Consider the following 17,605-nt stretch of genomic DNA (forward strand, 5'->3'; position numbering starts at 1 on the left):
GCCATTGTAGTGGGTGGGAGTGCCAACGTGCCCAGGAGATGCATTCCACACAGGATATCATTGACCCTAGCAGCAGCACCAGGATGATGTCCACCCTTCACCTGGTCAGGAGCAGCAGGATTCGTGCTGCAATCTTTTCGCTGTGATCAGTTGTCAAGGAGATTGTGCCCTGAAGGTTGTTGAAGAGGGCTCCCAGGTGTTGTAGAGATTGAGAGGGTACCAGGTTGCTCTTTTGCCTGTTGACTACGAAGCCATGTGACTCCAGAAGCTGTAGGGTTCTTCTCACATCCTGATGAGCTTAGAGGAGGGACGAGGAGAGGATAAGCAGATCGTCTAGCTATTGGTGTACATGTAGCGCCTCTACCCTCATCCAGGCAATTAGGGCCACCATGAGCTTGGTGAAAACTCTTGGGGCTGAAGACAAGCTGAACAGCATCACCTTCTACTGATAGTGCTGGTCCTGTATTTGAAAGCAAAAGAATCTGCAGTGGAACAGGTGAATGGATATATGAAGATACACCTCTGACAGGTCTATGGAAGCCAGGAACTCCCTGTTGTGCACCGCTTCCTTGATGATGCAAAGGGATTCCATCCTGAAGGTTCTCTTCCAAATGTAACGGTTTAGGCGCTTGAGATCTAGGACCGGCTGCCATAAACTGTCCTTTTTGGGAACGAGGAATAGTTGGGAACCAGGAATCAGATGTTGTACTGCCTGAGATATCTTCCACATTTTTGTTGGATTCTTGGATGTGGGGGTGCGTTTGTGGGAGTCTTGCGGATATGAGGTGAATTCCAAGCGAGGAGACGGTATCCAGCACCCATGCATCTGATGTAGAATGGCTCCAAGATGTTGAGAAGAAACGGAGCCGGCCTCCAACGGGTAAGGAGTCATTGTTTTCTTCCCTGTTGGAATCATGGTCTGAAAGGTTGTCTAGGGGTTTGGTTCGTGTTGTTTCCTCTGAATCGCTGCTGTTGGCCCTGTGGTCACCAAGAGATTCTGAAATTGTTGTTGAACAGATGGTAGTCTCTGGAAGGGTTGAAGGCAGGTCTCTGGAAGGATCTATAGGGACGAAAGGAACTCTGAAAGAACCTACTCAGCTGGGTATAGTCCCTGCGGGATACAGGCATAGCCTTTTTCTTATCCCTAGTCTCAACTAAGACGGGTTCCAAGGAGTCCCCAAAAGGTTTAGCCCCCGAGAAGAGAGAGGAAGCCAAGTTTAGCTTGGATTTGTGGTCTACCTTCCAGTTCTTTAGCCAAAGGCATCTCCACACTGCCACACCTGCAGCCATGGATCTGGAGGCGTGCTGAATGCAATGCAGACTAGAATCAGCCATGAAGGACGCAGCTTTGACTAGTTTGTTGATGCCCTGTCTAAGCTGCTTGTTCTCTGGGGGGATGAGTTGTATCAACTCTTTTGCCCATAAGCCCACGCGAAAATTGAGTTGGTGGTGGCTGCTTTGATGACAGTTGCCGTGCCCTCATGGACTTTGTGGAGGAGGAAATCACATTTCTTGTCCTCAGGGATTTTAAGTTGTTTGTCTCTGTCCTTATTCATGAGTGTTCCAGAGACCAATTGTGCCATGGGAGCATCTACAATAGGAGAGATTAACAAGGTCATATCATCACCAGGAAGAGCATACAGCTTTTTTGGATATGGAGTGGTTGGTTTGGGAGCAGAAGATACTTTTCACTCAGAAAGCATGGCATCTCTGAAGAGCAGGGGGAAAGGCACAGATGGAGAAGAGACTGATGTGGGAGGAAAAACTACCTGGTCAAAGCCTGGTTGTGGCTGAGCAATGCCAGCCACTGTGCTTTTGCCAACAGAACCTCAAAATCAGCCAGCTGAAAAAGCCTGAATGAGCTGGCCTGTTGCGAAGGGGATTCCTCCTGTGAGAGTTCACCCTCCTCCGTGGTGGTGGAGGATGAGGTGTCATTAGAGGGAGGTGGAGGCTGGTTAGGAAGGGTAGCTGCAGGGACAGATCGCTGGGGGGGGGGGAGGAGTAAAGGAATAGGTGCTGGGGGGGAGATGTCTCTTGGAGGGGCAGGATCCTCCTCTCAGGAAGATGGGGACGAGGAAGGTGAAGGACATGCCAGCCTCTTTGATCTGCATTTCCTAGGAGGCCTTGGAAGGAATTGGCCATGCTCATTAGGAGAGATAACTCCTCTGCTTGGGCTAGACCCTGGTGAAGAGGAAAGAAAGATAGGCTTAATTAGCTGTGAAGTTCCCCTTTGTGGCAAGTTAGGAATAGAAGAGAGTTCTGTTCTAATAAAATCCTTAAGCCACACTTGAAACTCAGGGGCAGATTGCATATTTTGCAGCCCAGGGTGTGTGGGGGGGGTGGGGGGGGATACTCACGTCCTCTGTTGGAAATTTGCAGTAGTTCCTGACCGGTCCTGGTAGGAGACGAACTGGGGCTGTTGTGCTCGGCGTTGCTGGCTGGGCTGAGGGGGAAATGACCAGAGGACCGGGTTCCCCCTCCCCCTGTTGATTGCCAGGAGATTCAATTGCGGGCGCACACAGGTCACCCGTCCCCGTAGCCATGGCCATAGCCCCTTCCTGTACATGAAGCAGGGCAGACGGGAGACGCCGAGGAAGGCATTGCTGGCATACTGCCTGCAGCAGCAGGCATTCGCTGAGGCACGCGACCAGGGGTTTTATTTTCTTTTTATGGCGTCTCTGCCTCTCTTAGGAGGACCTCTGCTTCTTGGAGGGCTTAGTTCCCTCTCCCTTCAAACGCTTGGACTTCTTATGCGTCTTCCTGGGAGAAGCCTCTTCCTCTGCAGCCAATCTGATGTTCCCCAGCATGCAGGGAATAAGAGCAGAGGAAGCGGGAAGAGGAACGCTGCCCGTGTCGGGCAGTGGCGGGGAATGCAAGCACTTGGCACCACGTGAGGGTTCACGGGTTTCTCCTTCAGAGGAGCTGTTTTTGGTTCGGGGGGGGGTTCCCTTCGAGAGGGAACCCCCCCAAGAAATCCTCAGCATGAGCCATAAGGAGCCATAAGGGTCCATAAGTAGTCTGGTGGGGTAGCCCAAACAAGGAAAAAATGAAACTGAAAATAAGGAATTCAATGGACTGAATCAACAACTCAAAGAAGTTTAGAATTTAGCTAAATAAAACAAAGGACTCCCTTCCCACCCTTGCACAATGGGGGGAAAAAAGGGGGGGGTAAAAGGCAGAGAGAGAAAACAAGAAACACAAGCCTGTGTAGAAAACATATGGAGCTCTTTCTCAAAAGTGACGTTGCCTGAGGCGAGACAGGAACAGAACTGGAGGATTGAGCTCCGCCTACCTAACTACCGGATATGAGCTACAGCTTTGAAACCTACTTCCTGTCTTCCTGAGGTGTGCTTTGGAATACAACCCACTATCTAGGATGAAATCAGACAACTGCGGATAAAATCCAACCACCAAGACAGACACACAGCAGCATAGAAGCAAAAAGGAGACCAAACACAGAGCAAAATGAGGTCTTAACACTGCTTTGGAATGCCAAAAAAAATAAAAATAGGGGTAGGGCACAAATGAGCTTCCTGAGGGAGGGAGGCCCACAGCCTGTACTACAAAAGTGCCCAAATACCACCTGTATTTGCTCTTAAACACAGGAATATATTTTAAGGCCATAAAACACAATGGCTTTTCATAGACTTAAAGATGACATTGTAAAGCCCAAAGGATTTACATTCCAAAGGATTTTGCCCAAAGTATATACATGGGGCAGTGTTCCCTCTAACACGGATTCCCAGAGTGCCTGTAAACTGCACTCCAAGAGGAGTCTTCTCCCTTCCCCTTAAAGAGAGTCAAGCCACAACACAGTACCTTTAGACAGCAGCAACCTCCTCTGTGGAGCAGAAAGGCATCACCTCATACTGCACAGGAGATGGCAATGGTAAACCCCTCCTGTATTCCACCAAAGACAACCACAGGACTCTGTGGTCGCCAGGTGTAGACAATGACTCGACGGCACAACTTTACCTTTAATCTAAAAACAGGTGGGGGGGGGGCCTAAGTTGAGCAGGCCTGGTGTACTGAACTAGATGGACCAATGGTATAAGGCTGCTTTCTGTGTCCCTAATCTCACTGCAAAGAGGCCTACGATTTAAAGAAGCAATTAACACACACCTTTCTGCGGGCTAGCTTGGCTTGTGCACAGGCAGTCGTAGAAGCTGCCTATCCACCAGCTTCCCCGCTCACCCACCAAGCAGTTCCAAGCCAGATCCAACAATAAATCTCTCCCGAGCCCGACACCGGCTCTATTCTCATCCCAAGTCCCTGACTGTGGGCCTTTTGTCTTGAGGCCAAGAACAATGACAGGAGGAACATGGGAAATACACTACAATTGACAGTTCAACACAGACTGTCATTCAGCAAGAGGAAACGGGAGTCAGTAAAGCTTTCAGAATGCTAGCCAAAGTCATCAGCAAGGCAGGCACCTCGGCCTGACCTCCCTCAAAGCCCACGCCAACCTCCCAAGCAGAGCGGCCGGCTTGCAGATGCCCTTTACCTCCCCAGCACCACTGACAAGGTCAGGGAGCAGAAAAGCAACCCATCAAGGCATTAATTGGCAAGATCTTGCTGCTAAGAAACTGTCCAGCCAGTGCTCAGCTGGATCTAAGGAGATAAGAAAAGCCCTGTTGGAACAGACCAGAGGGCCATCTAGTCTAGGAGCCCATGTCCATTCCAACAGTAGCGGCCAGTACTGAGAAGTATAGCACTGAAGTTCTATCTAGCTATCATGTCTAATAAAATAATGATAATAATGATAAAGCAGCTACTGTTATTTATAGAGCACTAACTACACATATGGTGCATTACAGAAAATCAGATGACAGGTCCCTGTCCTGAGCAGTTTACAGTCTAAACATAGGCCCAAGGAAATGGAGTTGGGTAAAGGAAGAAATTATCTGCGATCATTTGGAGTTATATGCCTGGTACTTGACAAAGTTACCCATGCCTTAGTCACATCACGGCTGGATTACTGTAATACGCTCTACGTGGGGCTGCCCTTGAACAATATCCGGAAACTGCAGTTTGTACAAAATGCGGCAGCTAGGGTTCTATCTGGAGCTGCCCGGTGTGATCATATCACACCTATTTTGAAAGAGCTGCACTGGTTACCAGAGTGTTTCCAGGTCCAATTCAAGGTGCTGGTTTTGAGCTTTAAAGCCCTCAATGGTTTGGGCCCGGGATACCTGAGGGACCGCCTACTCCCAAGGGTTGCTGTCCACTTGACGAGATCATCTGAGGGGGCTCTGCTCCGGGTGCCAACAATGAGGGAGGCTCTGTTGTCGTGCATGCGGGACAGGGCCTTCTCTGTTGCTGCCCTCAGGCTTTGGAATGCTCTCCCAGTGGTCATTCGCTCCTCGGATTCCATCACAGTTTTTAGAAAGCGTGTTAAATCTTGGCTTTTTATCTAGGCCTTTACATGATTGTTTTATTGCTGCTTCTGTGTGTTTATCCACGTACAATTTTTGTGTTTGTATATTATATATTTTAAATCAGATTTGTTTTTATATTTTCAGCTTAATACTTTAAACTGACACTTTTATTATGTTTTTTAACTTTTGTAAACTGCCTTGGGATTGTTTTTAATGAAAGGCAGTATATAAATTTAACAATAAATAAATTAAATAAATACCAGGAGCTATGGTACCTAGAAATTTAACTCTGATGCCTAGACTAGGAAATAATAATAATAATAATAATAATAATAATAATAATAATAATAATAATAATAATACACCAGATATAACTGTAGTCGAGAAGAAAGAAAAACAAGTCAAAATAATCGACATAGCAATACCAGGGGATAGCAGAATAGAAGAAAAAGAAATAGAAAAAATCACCAAATACAAAGATCTACAAATTGAAATTGAAAGGCTGTGGCAGAAAAAGACCAAAATAATCCCAGTGGTAACTGGCGCCCTGGGTGCAGTTCCAAAAGACCTTGAAGAGCACCTCAACACCATAGGGGCCACAGAAATTACAATTACAAAAAGCAGCTTTACTGGGAACAGCCTGTACTCTGCGACGATATCTATAACAATTGACAATAAAATTCAGCCATCCCAGGTCCTTGGGAAGGACTCGATGGCTGGATAAAACAAACCAGTCAATAACACCTGTCTGACTGTGTAAACAAGAAATAATACGATTTCTATAGCGCCCTTCCAAAAATGGCTCAGGGCAGTTTACAAAGAGAAACAACAAACAAATAAGATGGTTCCCTGTCCCCAAAGGGCTCACATTCTAAAAAGAAACTTAAGACACACACCAGCAACAGTCACTGGAAGTACTGTGCTGGGGGTGAATAGGGCCAGTTACTCTCCCCCTGCTAAATAAAGAGAATCACCACGGGGTGCCTCTTTGCCCAGTTAGCAGGGGAGTATTAGAATTCAGTATCATTATTATTCAGTATTAGAATTATTAAATAAACTATGGTATTTGTCCCAGGCAGCACTGTTTCTGTTTTTAAGTATGCTACTTGTAAAGGGGATAAAGAGAAGCCCTTTTACTCTCCCCCTCCACAACGTCCATCACAAAGTCCGGTAATTTTGTCTGGTGTTCACTGTCTGTCCCCTGAATGTTTGGGCTGGTTCCTAGATCCAAAGAAAATTAATCAAGGCCTGGGCTAGAGAACCATGCCAAATGTTTCATAGAAAGGTGGATTTTGCAGGGAAGATCTGATGGAGGAGGTATAATGAAGACGCTCAAGGAGACAGCTCCAGGCATAAGGATCATCAAGGAAGGAAGGGCAGAGTCATTCAGAGGAGTGGGAGACCTATTTGGCTCCAAGAATTACCCCCAAACTTCACCAATGGCAAGTGAAAAAAGTCTGTATTTATATACGGCCTGTGCCCACATCACACAATTGAAAGCCATATTTGCTCGCACTTCTCTTGGCCAGTCTTGCCACAGAGCTCCAAGGCTGAAATGCAAGAAGAGCTTGTCTCCTGCAAACCAAAACAAGCCAGGGGTTTAGTGAAGACACCCAAGTGAAAAAGCATGGACAGCTTCCCGTATAAGTACACAAAACAAGGCCAATCACCTCTCCTCTCCAACAGCCGGGCAAAGGATCTATCTACCAAGTGGTGATTTCCAGCTGTGGGCACAGAACCACTTGCCCCCAGCCAGGCTTGCATCTGGATCATTTCTCAAGATCCCTATACAGACACTGCCAAGTCTCCGTAGAAAAAATGAAAGAGAAGAAGCACACAAGTCAATAGCCAGAAGGCCAGCTTCCACACCTGCAACCCGACTTCTGTGCATGTACAGTGGGTATAGGAAAGAATCACCCCCTTTGATAGACCTTAAATTCTGGTTCCCTTACATCCTGAAATGAAAACACAAAGAAAATTCCCTTCACCAGCTGTACTTATCCAATGCAACCTATAACATCCAACTGAAAAACATCACAATTACAGTCCTGAAAAAGTGTCAGAAATAAAAAACAAGAATTACTGAGATTGAAAAAGGATCACCCCTCCAATGTCAATATTTTGTTGAACCACCTTTTGCTTTAATAACAGCCTTGAGTCTGTTGGGATACTTCTCTATCAACCTTGCACATCTAGACGGAGCAATATTTGCCCACTCCTCCATACAGAACTGTTCAAGTTCGGTCACATTGGATGGTAGGTGTTGGTGGACTGCTATCCTCCCTGGATCCGGTTGGCCCTCCAAACTGGATGGAAGAGCAAGGAGGAAACTCTTAAGAGAGGTTACCAAGAGGCCAATGGCCACTCTGAAGGAGTTAAAGGACTTCATGGCAAAGAGTGGTTGTTCTGTGTATGTGACAACAATTTCACAAGAGCTCCACAGATGTGGCTTGTTCGGGAGGGTCGCAAGGAGAAAGCCACTTCTCAAGAAGGCCACATTAAAGCTCGTTTGAGCTTTGCCAGAAGGCACCTTGAAGATTCTGATGCCAAATGGAAAAAGGTCTTATGGTCAGATGAGACCAAGATTGAACTATTTGGCCTCAACACCAAACAGTACACCTGGCGTAAATCCAACGCAGCTCACCATCCACATCACACCATACCTACAGTGAAGCATGGAGGTGGCAGCATCCTGTTGTGGGGATGCTTCTCTGCCTCAGGGACTGGGGCTCTCGTTAGGGTAGAAGGAAAAATGGATGGGGCAAAATACCGTCAGATTCTGGAAGAAAACCTGCTACCCTCTGCCAGACAGTTGAGGACGGACAGAAGATTCACCTTTCAACATGACAACGATCCGAAGCACACAGCAAAATTGACCACACAGTGGCTGAAGGAGAAAAAAGTGAACGTCCTCATGTGGCCCAGTCAGAGCCCAGACCTAAATCCCATAGGAAATCTGTGGAGAGATTTGAAGATAGCAGTCCACCAACACCTACCATCCAATGTGACCGAACTTGAACAGTTCTGTATGGAGGATTGGGCAAATATTGCTCCGTCTAGATGTGCAAGGTTGATAGAGAAGTATCCCAACAGACTCAAGGCTGTTATTAAAGCAAAAGGTGGTTCAACAAAATATTGACATTGGGGGGGTGATCCTTTTTCAATCTCAGTAATTCTTGTTTTTTATTTCTGACACTTTTTCAGGACTGTAATTGTGATGTTTTTCAGTTGGATGTTATAGGTTGCATTGGATAAGTACAGCTGGTGAAGGGAATTTTCTTTGTGTTTTCATTTCAGGATGTAAGGGAACCAGAATTTAAGGTCTATCAAAGGGGGTGATTCTTTCCTATACCCACTGTAGGAGCATTTATCCAGGAATAACACAAAAATATACTGATGTCCCAAGAAAAGGAAAGGGAGAGAGAGAATAGACAAGATGTATCTGGCAACTCAGTCATTGCTTCTTCGGCAAAAAAAATTTACTAGCCACAGTACCAGATGCATTGAGCTAAAAGAAATCAAGAGAATTAGCTTAGGGGTCTTTTATATCTTGCTACATTATAGAAGCTGTAGGTCTCTCAGAGACCTGAAAAGCATTTGAGTCTAGCTCTTGCACAATGCTGCAGAGTATTCTATGCTAGGAGTTAACTACAACTCCCATCGTCCCCAGCCAAAGGTCATTACAGCTGGGGATGGTGGAAGTTGTAGTCAACATCTGGCAATTCCTGCTACAGGCAACACTGTTAGAGATCTTTCAAGAGTTTACTCTGGATCATCTAGGCTACAACACAGAAGTACAAACAAGGTGTGCCAAACCAGCAATGCCCACAGGACAAGGAATTAATAAAACAAAGCTCATATTACATTACATAAATATTCCACTTTTCTTCCAAGGAGCTTATGGCAGCAGACATTAGGCAGCATCTAGTCCAAGTCCACTGAAATTAAGCCATTCATAACTCGCTAGTTTCACGGATGTCAATAGTATTTAGCCATGACTAACTAATCTGAATGCTGCCCATAGTTCTTATTAATACCCTCCACCTTAACCTCACAACCACCCTGTGAGGCAAATGAGGGTGAGAGATGGTGATGAGCCCAAAGTCACCCACCGGGGGTTTGGATTCAGGCTTCCCCAAATCCTAATCTACCCACTACATGCTGGTTGAGCAGTCACTCCATCTTCTTCTGGGATGGCTGCTCAGAGCCAAAGCAGTCACTGTAAAAATAATTACAAAAATATTTTTTTGTTAAAAAAAAGTTTTGTAAAAAAAAAAGAAAGAGCAAAGTACCTATGTGCATATGTTCATATGCACACATAGAAAATCAATGAAGCTTCATGTCTAATCCGAAGACAGTTAACCAGAGCTTAGTCTGCAATGTACAAAAAGCCTTCCCACTTTCAGCATCCAACAGACAGACAGACAAGTAGACAAGAGTCTTAGGCAATCTGGACCTTTCACAAAGGTTTTCCAAACTGATTTATGTTGTACCATTAGAACTAAGATACTGATGGGTGGGATCCAAACAGCCACGAATGGAAATCAAAGGCGCTAGCACTGTTTATTTATTTATTAGAAACATTTAATATAGCGTCCACTCCAAAGACTCCAGGCAGTGTACAAAAACATATTAATAAGGCAACATTAAAGATTGCATTCTAAATTAAAAACTAAAGTAGCTAACAGAAAACAAATAAAGTAAACTACAGGGCAAAAGCCTGGCGAAAAAGAAAAATCTTTGATATAGATTTGAAGATCAGCAAGGAAGGGGCTAGACAAATCTGAAGGGTGTTCCACAATCTGACAAATCTGAAATGTTCCACAAACACACATGCAGGAGCTTAAAAAGTGTAACAAGAGGTCGGTTCTATAGAAGCTTTCATGATTCTGCTTGTCATAAGAACGTAAGAACAGCCTTGCTGGATCAGGCACAAGGCCCATCCTGTTTCACACGGTGGCCCACCAGATGCCACTGGAAGCCTACAGGCAGGAGTTGAGGGCATGCCCTCTCTCCTGCTGTTACTCTTCTGCAACTGGTACTCAGAGACATCCTGCCTTTGGGGCTGGAGGTGGCCTATAGCCCTCCAACTAGTAGCCGATGATAGACCTCTCTTCCATGAAGTTATCCAAACCCCTCTTAAAGCCATCCAGGTTGTTAGCCTTGTGACAGAGAATTCCACAAGTGGATTATGTGTTGTGTGAAAAAGTGCTTTCCATTTGTTGGGCCTAAATTTCTTGGCAATCAATTTCATGGGATGACCCCTGGTTCTAGTGTTATGCGAGAGGGAAGAACATTTCTCTCTATCCACTTTCTCCACACCATGCATGATTTTATAGACCTCTATCATGTCTCCCCACAGTCGTCTTTTCTCTAAACAAAAAAGCCCCTGGTGTTGTAGAGTTGCTTTCACAACTCTTGTGCAAGCAGGGATTGAGTTTCACTTTTCTCATGCAACATTCTAGTGCAAAATGTAGTGCCACTTCAGACATTATGCCTGACCACTGCATATGTACTGTTCCCTTTTCTGGCATTAATTTTTGCTTTGCGTGATTGCATGCAAAAGGTGGGCAAGGTATGGTTCACGTAGCTACAGGACAACAGGGCAGGCGGTTGCAGAGGAAGAGACACATACATGCTCATGCCTACCATCATGTCAGGACCAGTCAGATGCATAATCCAAACCTACTCACACTGTGTGCCATCCTGGATCCAAGTACTACAAGGAGGTTCTGAGACAGCCACATACTTGCAGGATCAAAGAGATCAGTCTTACTCATCTCTTTCTCCTGGACAAACAACTTCAGACATCCTTTCAAAGCTCCTGGCATGGATCAACAATAAGCAAACCTACACAACCTGTGAAATCACCAAGCCAAACAGTCTAATTGTCACATACTGCAGCCTGCCAGGTGCTAGAGAACCCCACCCACCCACCCCCAAAAAGGATATCTACAGGGCCCACCCCACCCACCACAGGGGATGCAGCTGTGCCCTCCTGCACAGAGCCAGCCCAACCAACCTTGGCTGCAGCTGCTCAACAGCCTTTGTACTGTTGTCCCAAGCAGTCAGTAGAATTTCATACAGGGCTGGATGATCGCTTCCAATCCAACAGCCAAATTCTTCTTTCGCTCTCGTCTAGCCAGACTGCCTTCACCTCGCTGCAAAGAGCCAACGGAGAGTATTCACGATCTACCCAGCGCCACAACCAGAAAGGAGGACAGCCGAGTGAACGCAGCCTTGTTCAACTCTGTCCGCCTGAGAAACAGCTGCTAGTGTGTCTTCATTTCACACCAGCAGCTTGGCGAAGGCAGGACCAGCTGTTCAACAACATCTGAGAGGGCGAGATCAGAGCACAAGAGACCCACAACCAAACACCGCGCTTGCCCCCAGGAAACAGCCTAAACCAGGGCTACGCAACTCAAATGTCCTGGTGGGCTGGAACCATCCACAACTTGGCGTGCAGGGGCCGAGTCCATTTTTAGCACATGATTACATTAAAATTAAAAATATGATTAGTTACTTGTGGATCTATTCCCCCGTCAATGGACCCATAGTTTCAACCAAGGATAGCGGCTAGAGAATAGGTCCTGTCGCTGCTCAATCAGTGGTGCCCCTAGAGTTGATGCCACCCCCAAACAAAAGCCAAGTCCTCTCCTCTCCCTAAATTGTTGCTGCTTTCAGGCTGCAATGCTAGGCATGCTTACATGGGAGTAAGCCTCACTGGGCACACCATGGAGCATATTTCCGAGAAAGCATACACAGGATGGAGCTATAAGGAAGTTTCCAGCTCCTGTGTTGCTGCAGGATACCTGGGGGCCAGTAAAGTAGTTCCTGCAGGCTGAATCCAGCCCCTGGGAGGTGCAGGGGCTGCATGTTGTGCAGACCTGGCCTAAACGTTGCAGTTTAATTAGGAGAGAAACACAGAGGGAGGCAGCCAATGACGGCAAGGTAATCGACCAATTCCCACGGTGCACTGCTGTCCCATAATGTGCTAACTGGCTGTGAGAAGTTGCATTATCAAGTGCCTGGAGTGGGCAATGTGCTAGATAAGTAAGAAGTAAAAAGGGTGGCTCCAGAAGGGGGCATGGGGGGGAAACACCCCCTCAAAAAAACAGTCACTGCCCCCATTCCTGTTTCAGAAACTGAACATGTGGGACACAGTTTACCCCCCCCCCCCAGAAAAGTGTACTTGGCCCCTTCTGGAACCCCCACAATTTATTTATTTTTGGTCTGGTGCCACCACTGAAGAGGCAGAAAGCAGATTCTCAATCCAAGCAGGATAACAATGCTGCTGGAAGCAGATTTCAACTGACCAGGAAACTGGGATCTGGCCTGAGCTACATAGCGAGCAGTCCCCTTAAGGATCAGGCTGGCAGCTACTAAATCCAGCTCTGACTACAAATATACACATGGCATCTGCGGCACAACACACCACTCGCCAATTCCAGTTGGTGCAGAAGCTGCACCACCTTTGGGGGTGGGGGGGAGAGAAAGGACCTTACCAGAGGCCTTGACCATTTTGCTTTGGTCAAAGATGGCCAAAATCTTATGAAGTGGACAATGGACACTTGGTAAATTTACCAGATTTCATGACGGACATCATGGAGGGGGAAGATAAACAGGCTTCTGCTTATCCCCTTTACAAGTAACAATACTTGGAACAGAAACGGGGTGCCTGGGACAAATAATTTTTTTATTCAATAACTCTGCCACAGAATATCCTAGTCTAGCTGCCACAGTTAAGTTTGCAGGCACCATAGCTCCTGGGACTCGTCATGCCCTGCCTTACCATAATTTCTCTTTGTAACATCCGAGTAAGACTGCCCAAGTGCACTATCTGCGGGGCTGCCTCTGAAGAGTGTTCAGAAATTTCAGCTGGTGCCAAACACAACAGTCAGGTGACTAAGAGGGCCTTGTTGCAAGCCACATAAGCCACTGGTGGCCCTATGCTGGATCCCAGGGCATGTCTGGGTGCAATTCAGAGTGGTGGTCTTGACCCAGAATGGCCTGGCACCAAAGTATCTAAAGGATTACCCATCTGTCCACTTAGGGGTTAACCCAAGGCCCTCATCTGGGTGCCTTCATCTTCAGAGAATAGGAAGGCGTTAACTGGAAAGAGGGCCTTGCCTGTGATGACACCACTGTTCCCTCTAAGGCATGCGCATGTGATGCGCTCACAAGTTTTCTGATGTCTGTTCGGTTAATTTTAGATCCTGCTCAGGTTGAATTGGAAGGCCCCACTCTGAATGCAGGTGCACACACAGTGCCTTGATACTGCCTCCCAGAACAACCCTAACCCTATTCACGTGTTATCTTCAACACCTCATTCCACACAGAGGTGGAAAAAAATTAGAGGGACCACTGGATGACATCCGATAAACCCTTCCCAGTATATGACACCCTTCCCAGGTCACCATGTGACATCCACTCTGCTACTTACATCCCAGGTGAACACTACGTGTTATTCTCCCATGCTTTCAGCTAAAAACAAAAAACCCACTTAAATATTCTGTACTTTTGGCCAATGCAGGTTGAGCTGCTCGTTCTCTCTTGGCGCTGTTCTATCTTTTGAGTGCTTTTATTATTTTTGAAATAAGCTGGTTTTGGTATTGTGAGCTGCCTTGAACAAATGCTGAGGAGAGGCAAAATCTAAATAAAGATAGATAGATAGATAGATAGATAGATAGATAGATAGATAGATAGATAGATTGCTCAGGCCAAGGCGCGTGCCTCTTATCTGCCACAGAAACCCAGCCATGGGCTGCCCTGCAATACTTGCAAGAGGATGAAAGAGTCCCTTTCAGCACTACTTTCTGAGTACAAGTTGTGAAGCCTTCAAAAGAAAATCTGTCCAGCAAAACTTTAAACAAAAGCATCAAATGCGGGCTGGAGATCGCACACACCAAACCCTGCAACAAAAAGGGCTTTGCCCCAAACCCTGAAGTATCAGAAGAACTTTGAGGAGAGAAAATTATATAATAATCCTTCATATGTAAACCTCCCTGAGCCATTTTGGAAGGGTGGTATAAAAATCAATCAATCAATCAATCAATCAAATAAATAAATATTCCATGAAGGACAGCTGTCCTAGTGTTCTGGTTTAGAGATTGAACTACAAATCAAATAAGCCCTCTGTCCAAGTTCACTGAGTGGCCTTTTTTAGCCTTGACTTCCTCATCTACAATCTAGGGATAACACCACTTCCCTAACCCTATTCACGTGTTATCTTCAACACCTGTCCAAGTGTACAGGGTGCAGATCTGTTATGCAGGTACAATTATTCCCATGTTGAACGCAGGTACAGAAGGTACATTTCATATCCGCACCATGCATTTGAGGGGCACGTTCCCAGGTTCACTTTTAAAATGAACACAGGCACAGTCATTCATACAAACACATGTATGAGTGGAGTGTACAGACATCCAAATGCAGCAGGTGACTAGGGCTCCTACCTTACAAGATTGTTGTTATGGGGACAGTGTATGAAGCTTTCATTGAACACTGCTTATATAAATGCTAATTATTAGTCTATCAGTTATCGTTGAGTATGATAACTGAATGGAGCGTCCAGGTTCAGAGGCAGTAAGCCTCAGAATACCAGCAACTGGAAAACAGCAGGGAAGAGCTGTCACTTTCATGTGCTACTAGAGGGCATGGAATTAACTACCACTGGAAACAGGACAAATGTACAATGGACCGTCCACCTAATCCAGTGAAGATCTTAAGCTACATTTACACAGGAAAAGGAAGATGCAGACAGAGATATGGGTCGTAGCACTTGCAAAATTTTGAGCACACACGCACATTTTTCCTTTTGCGATTGCTCACTTGTGCCCTAAGCATCCACTGTGACATCAGCAGGCATCCACTGAAGGCACAGCTGCACTATGAGCTAATTTTAAAGTTGACCCAGCATTCACAGCTTTATTCATGGAACTCTGGGAGTTGTAGTTTTGGAGCAGGACCGAAAGGTGGTTAGCAATTTCTAGTCTAGCCCCATCACAAAACTAAAGCTCCCAGAGTTCTTTGAGCGCAAGCAGTGAAGTCACTGTGAAACCAATCTAAGTTCGTACTGTCAACACGCCCCTTGAAAGGATCACCCATGGCTCTGTGACGGAGCAACAAATGGGCATTCCCTTCTATCCTCCGCAATAGCCCCAGGCTCCATCATGATCTCTACAATCTGCCATGAAAGGATACTGCCTTTCCCTGAAGCCAGCATAGGAGACAAAAGCAAGTTAAGGAGGGGCTCCCAAGAACTACTTTCCTCCAGGGACCTACCAAAGCCTGGCCTTTGCCAAACAGCTTCTGGGAGGCAGATCCTTTAGCTCAAGGGTGACCAACCGCAGGCTGTAGGGTGGTGTTGGACTACAGCTCCCATCATCCCCATCCACAATAAAATGTGGCTGGGGTGATGAATAGTCCAACAACACCTGGAGCGTCTCATGTTAGTTCACCCCTTCTTTAGAATGGGAATCTGTATGCAAAGTCAGTCTTTTGCTCCATCTACAGAACTTGCCATATTAGGAACCTTAAAGGGAAAACACAGAAGTTCTTTCTAAGCAGTGATGTTAGTGGCTAAGAGTAAATTGTAGGATTATTTTGAGCTCTGTGTGTTTTACTTCCCCCCTCTCTTTTAACTTTATGTGCTTGTAGGGTGGGGCTAGACACCCCATTAGAAGCTAGAGCAGATGGAAAACACAGAACGTTGTCAAGCATTGGATACACATGATACATTTGACAACATTACGCATGGAGTGCATTTAACAGGGTGAACTGTAAGTTAGTAAGCTCTCCCGTTAACTGAGCAAAGAGGCACCTTTTTAAAGTGGTGATTATCTTTAGTGAGCAGGGGGTGAGCAACTGGCCCTATCCAACCCCAGCACAGCATCCCTCCAGCGGCTGTTGCTGGTGTCTATCTTATGTTTATTTTTAGATTGTGAGCCCTTTGGGGACAGGGAACCAGCTTTTTTTTTTGTTTTTTATTTCTCCATGTAAACCGCTTTGGGAACATTTGTTGAGAAGCGGTATATAAATATTCATAGTAGTAGTACATCTAAGTAAATCAGCAAACACAGAAATATGTCATATTAGATCCAGCAGTCCTCCGTCCTGCAGTACCACACAGAGAACTGCATGTCTTTTCCCCCCAAGGTAAAATAGGGCAAACAGCATAGAGCAGTGAGGTTAGTGTTGGACTAGAACCAGAAACCCAGACCGTGGGCCACTTGCTCTTAGCCTAACCTACCTCACAGGGTTGCTGTGATGACAGGAAGAGGAGTACCATGCACACTGCCCTGAGCTCCTTAGAAGCAGCATGGGATAGAAATGGAATAAATATGATTAGGCTTGTAAGTTTCCACGTATCCAAAGCTCACAAGGATCTCAAAGGTACCAGGCACAGACTCTTCACAAAAGTTGACCCTTTTTCTGTACGGTCAGACGACTAACATAGGTTTCGTGCAACCTGATGGTCTACTGCAGGGCTGCACAACTTCAGCTCTCCTGCAAATCACCCCCAACTACTGGCCTCTGTGGCAGGTGATGCTGGGAGCTGTAGTCCAGCAACAGCCTTGGTCTACCATATGTTTTTGTGCCCTGGCAGCTTTTGCGGACATTTAGGCCAATGGCAACATGTGTAGAGACAGTTATGCGGTGGCACAGCGCCATTAGTTTTATCAACTTTGTGAGTTGACAAGGAGAGACAGGGAGCGAGAGAAGGGATGAGAGAAAAAGTGGTGGGAAGTTTTGCACCATTAAAACAAATTCTGATACTGACACCTCAAACATTCTCCTTCCCCCTCACAAGAGAAGTTGGCAATGAGACTCTTCTTCAAACAACCAAAAGTCTTGAAGCACCAAACAAATACTGTATATTGTGACATAAGCTTACACCACTATATGACTCTTGGGTTTTGCTGCCAAAGGCTAACATGGCTGCTACTCTGCAATTGTCTGATATTGGCTTTGTATTGTATAGAAATTTAAGTTTAAATAAGCAAAGCACTGAACTATGCTAAGCATCCCTAAAATGATGAGGACAAAATCAAAGCTATCTGTTCAATTATAAATCCAAGGAGCTAGCTGATCACTTAGAACCCAGCATGGACAGATCCTGGGCAAATTCGGGAGTATATATTTTAAAACTTACAAGCTCATAGGTACTCAGAGAGTGGCCAAGGAGGCAGTCCCCCCCACACACACACACACACCTTCCAGATCAA

The 17,605-nt window shown here is 45.9% G+C and overlaps 1 protein-coding gene across 7 annotated transcripts in view; it reads right to left on the reverse strand.

Moving 5' to 3' along the window:
* Positions 1-17,605, reverse strand: part of SRF (serum response factor) — a 100,908-nt gene that overhangs the window by 81,606 nt on the left and 1,697 nt on the right. The gene's annotated exons all lie outside the window — the stretch shown is intronic.

Source organism: Hemicordylus capensis, chromosome 1, assembly GCF_027244095.1.
Source record: "Hemicordylus capensis ecotype Gifberg chromosome 1, rHemCap1.1.pri, whole genome shotgun sequence".
NCBI classification, from domain to species: domain Eukaryota; kingdom Metazoa; phylum Chordata; class Lepidosauria; order Squamata; family Cordylidae; genus Hemicordylus; species Hemicordylus capensis.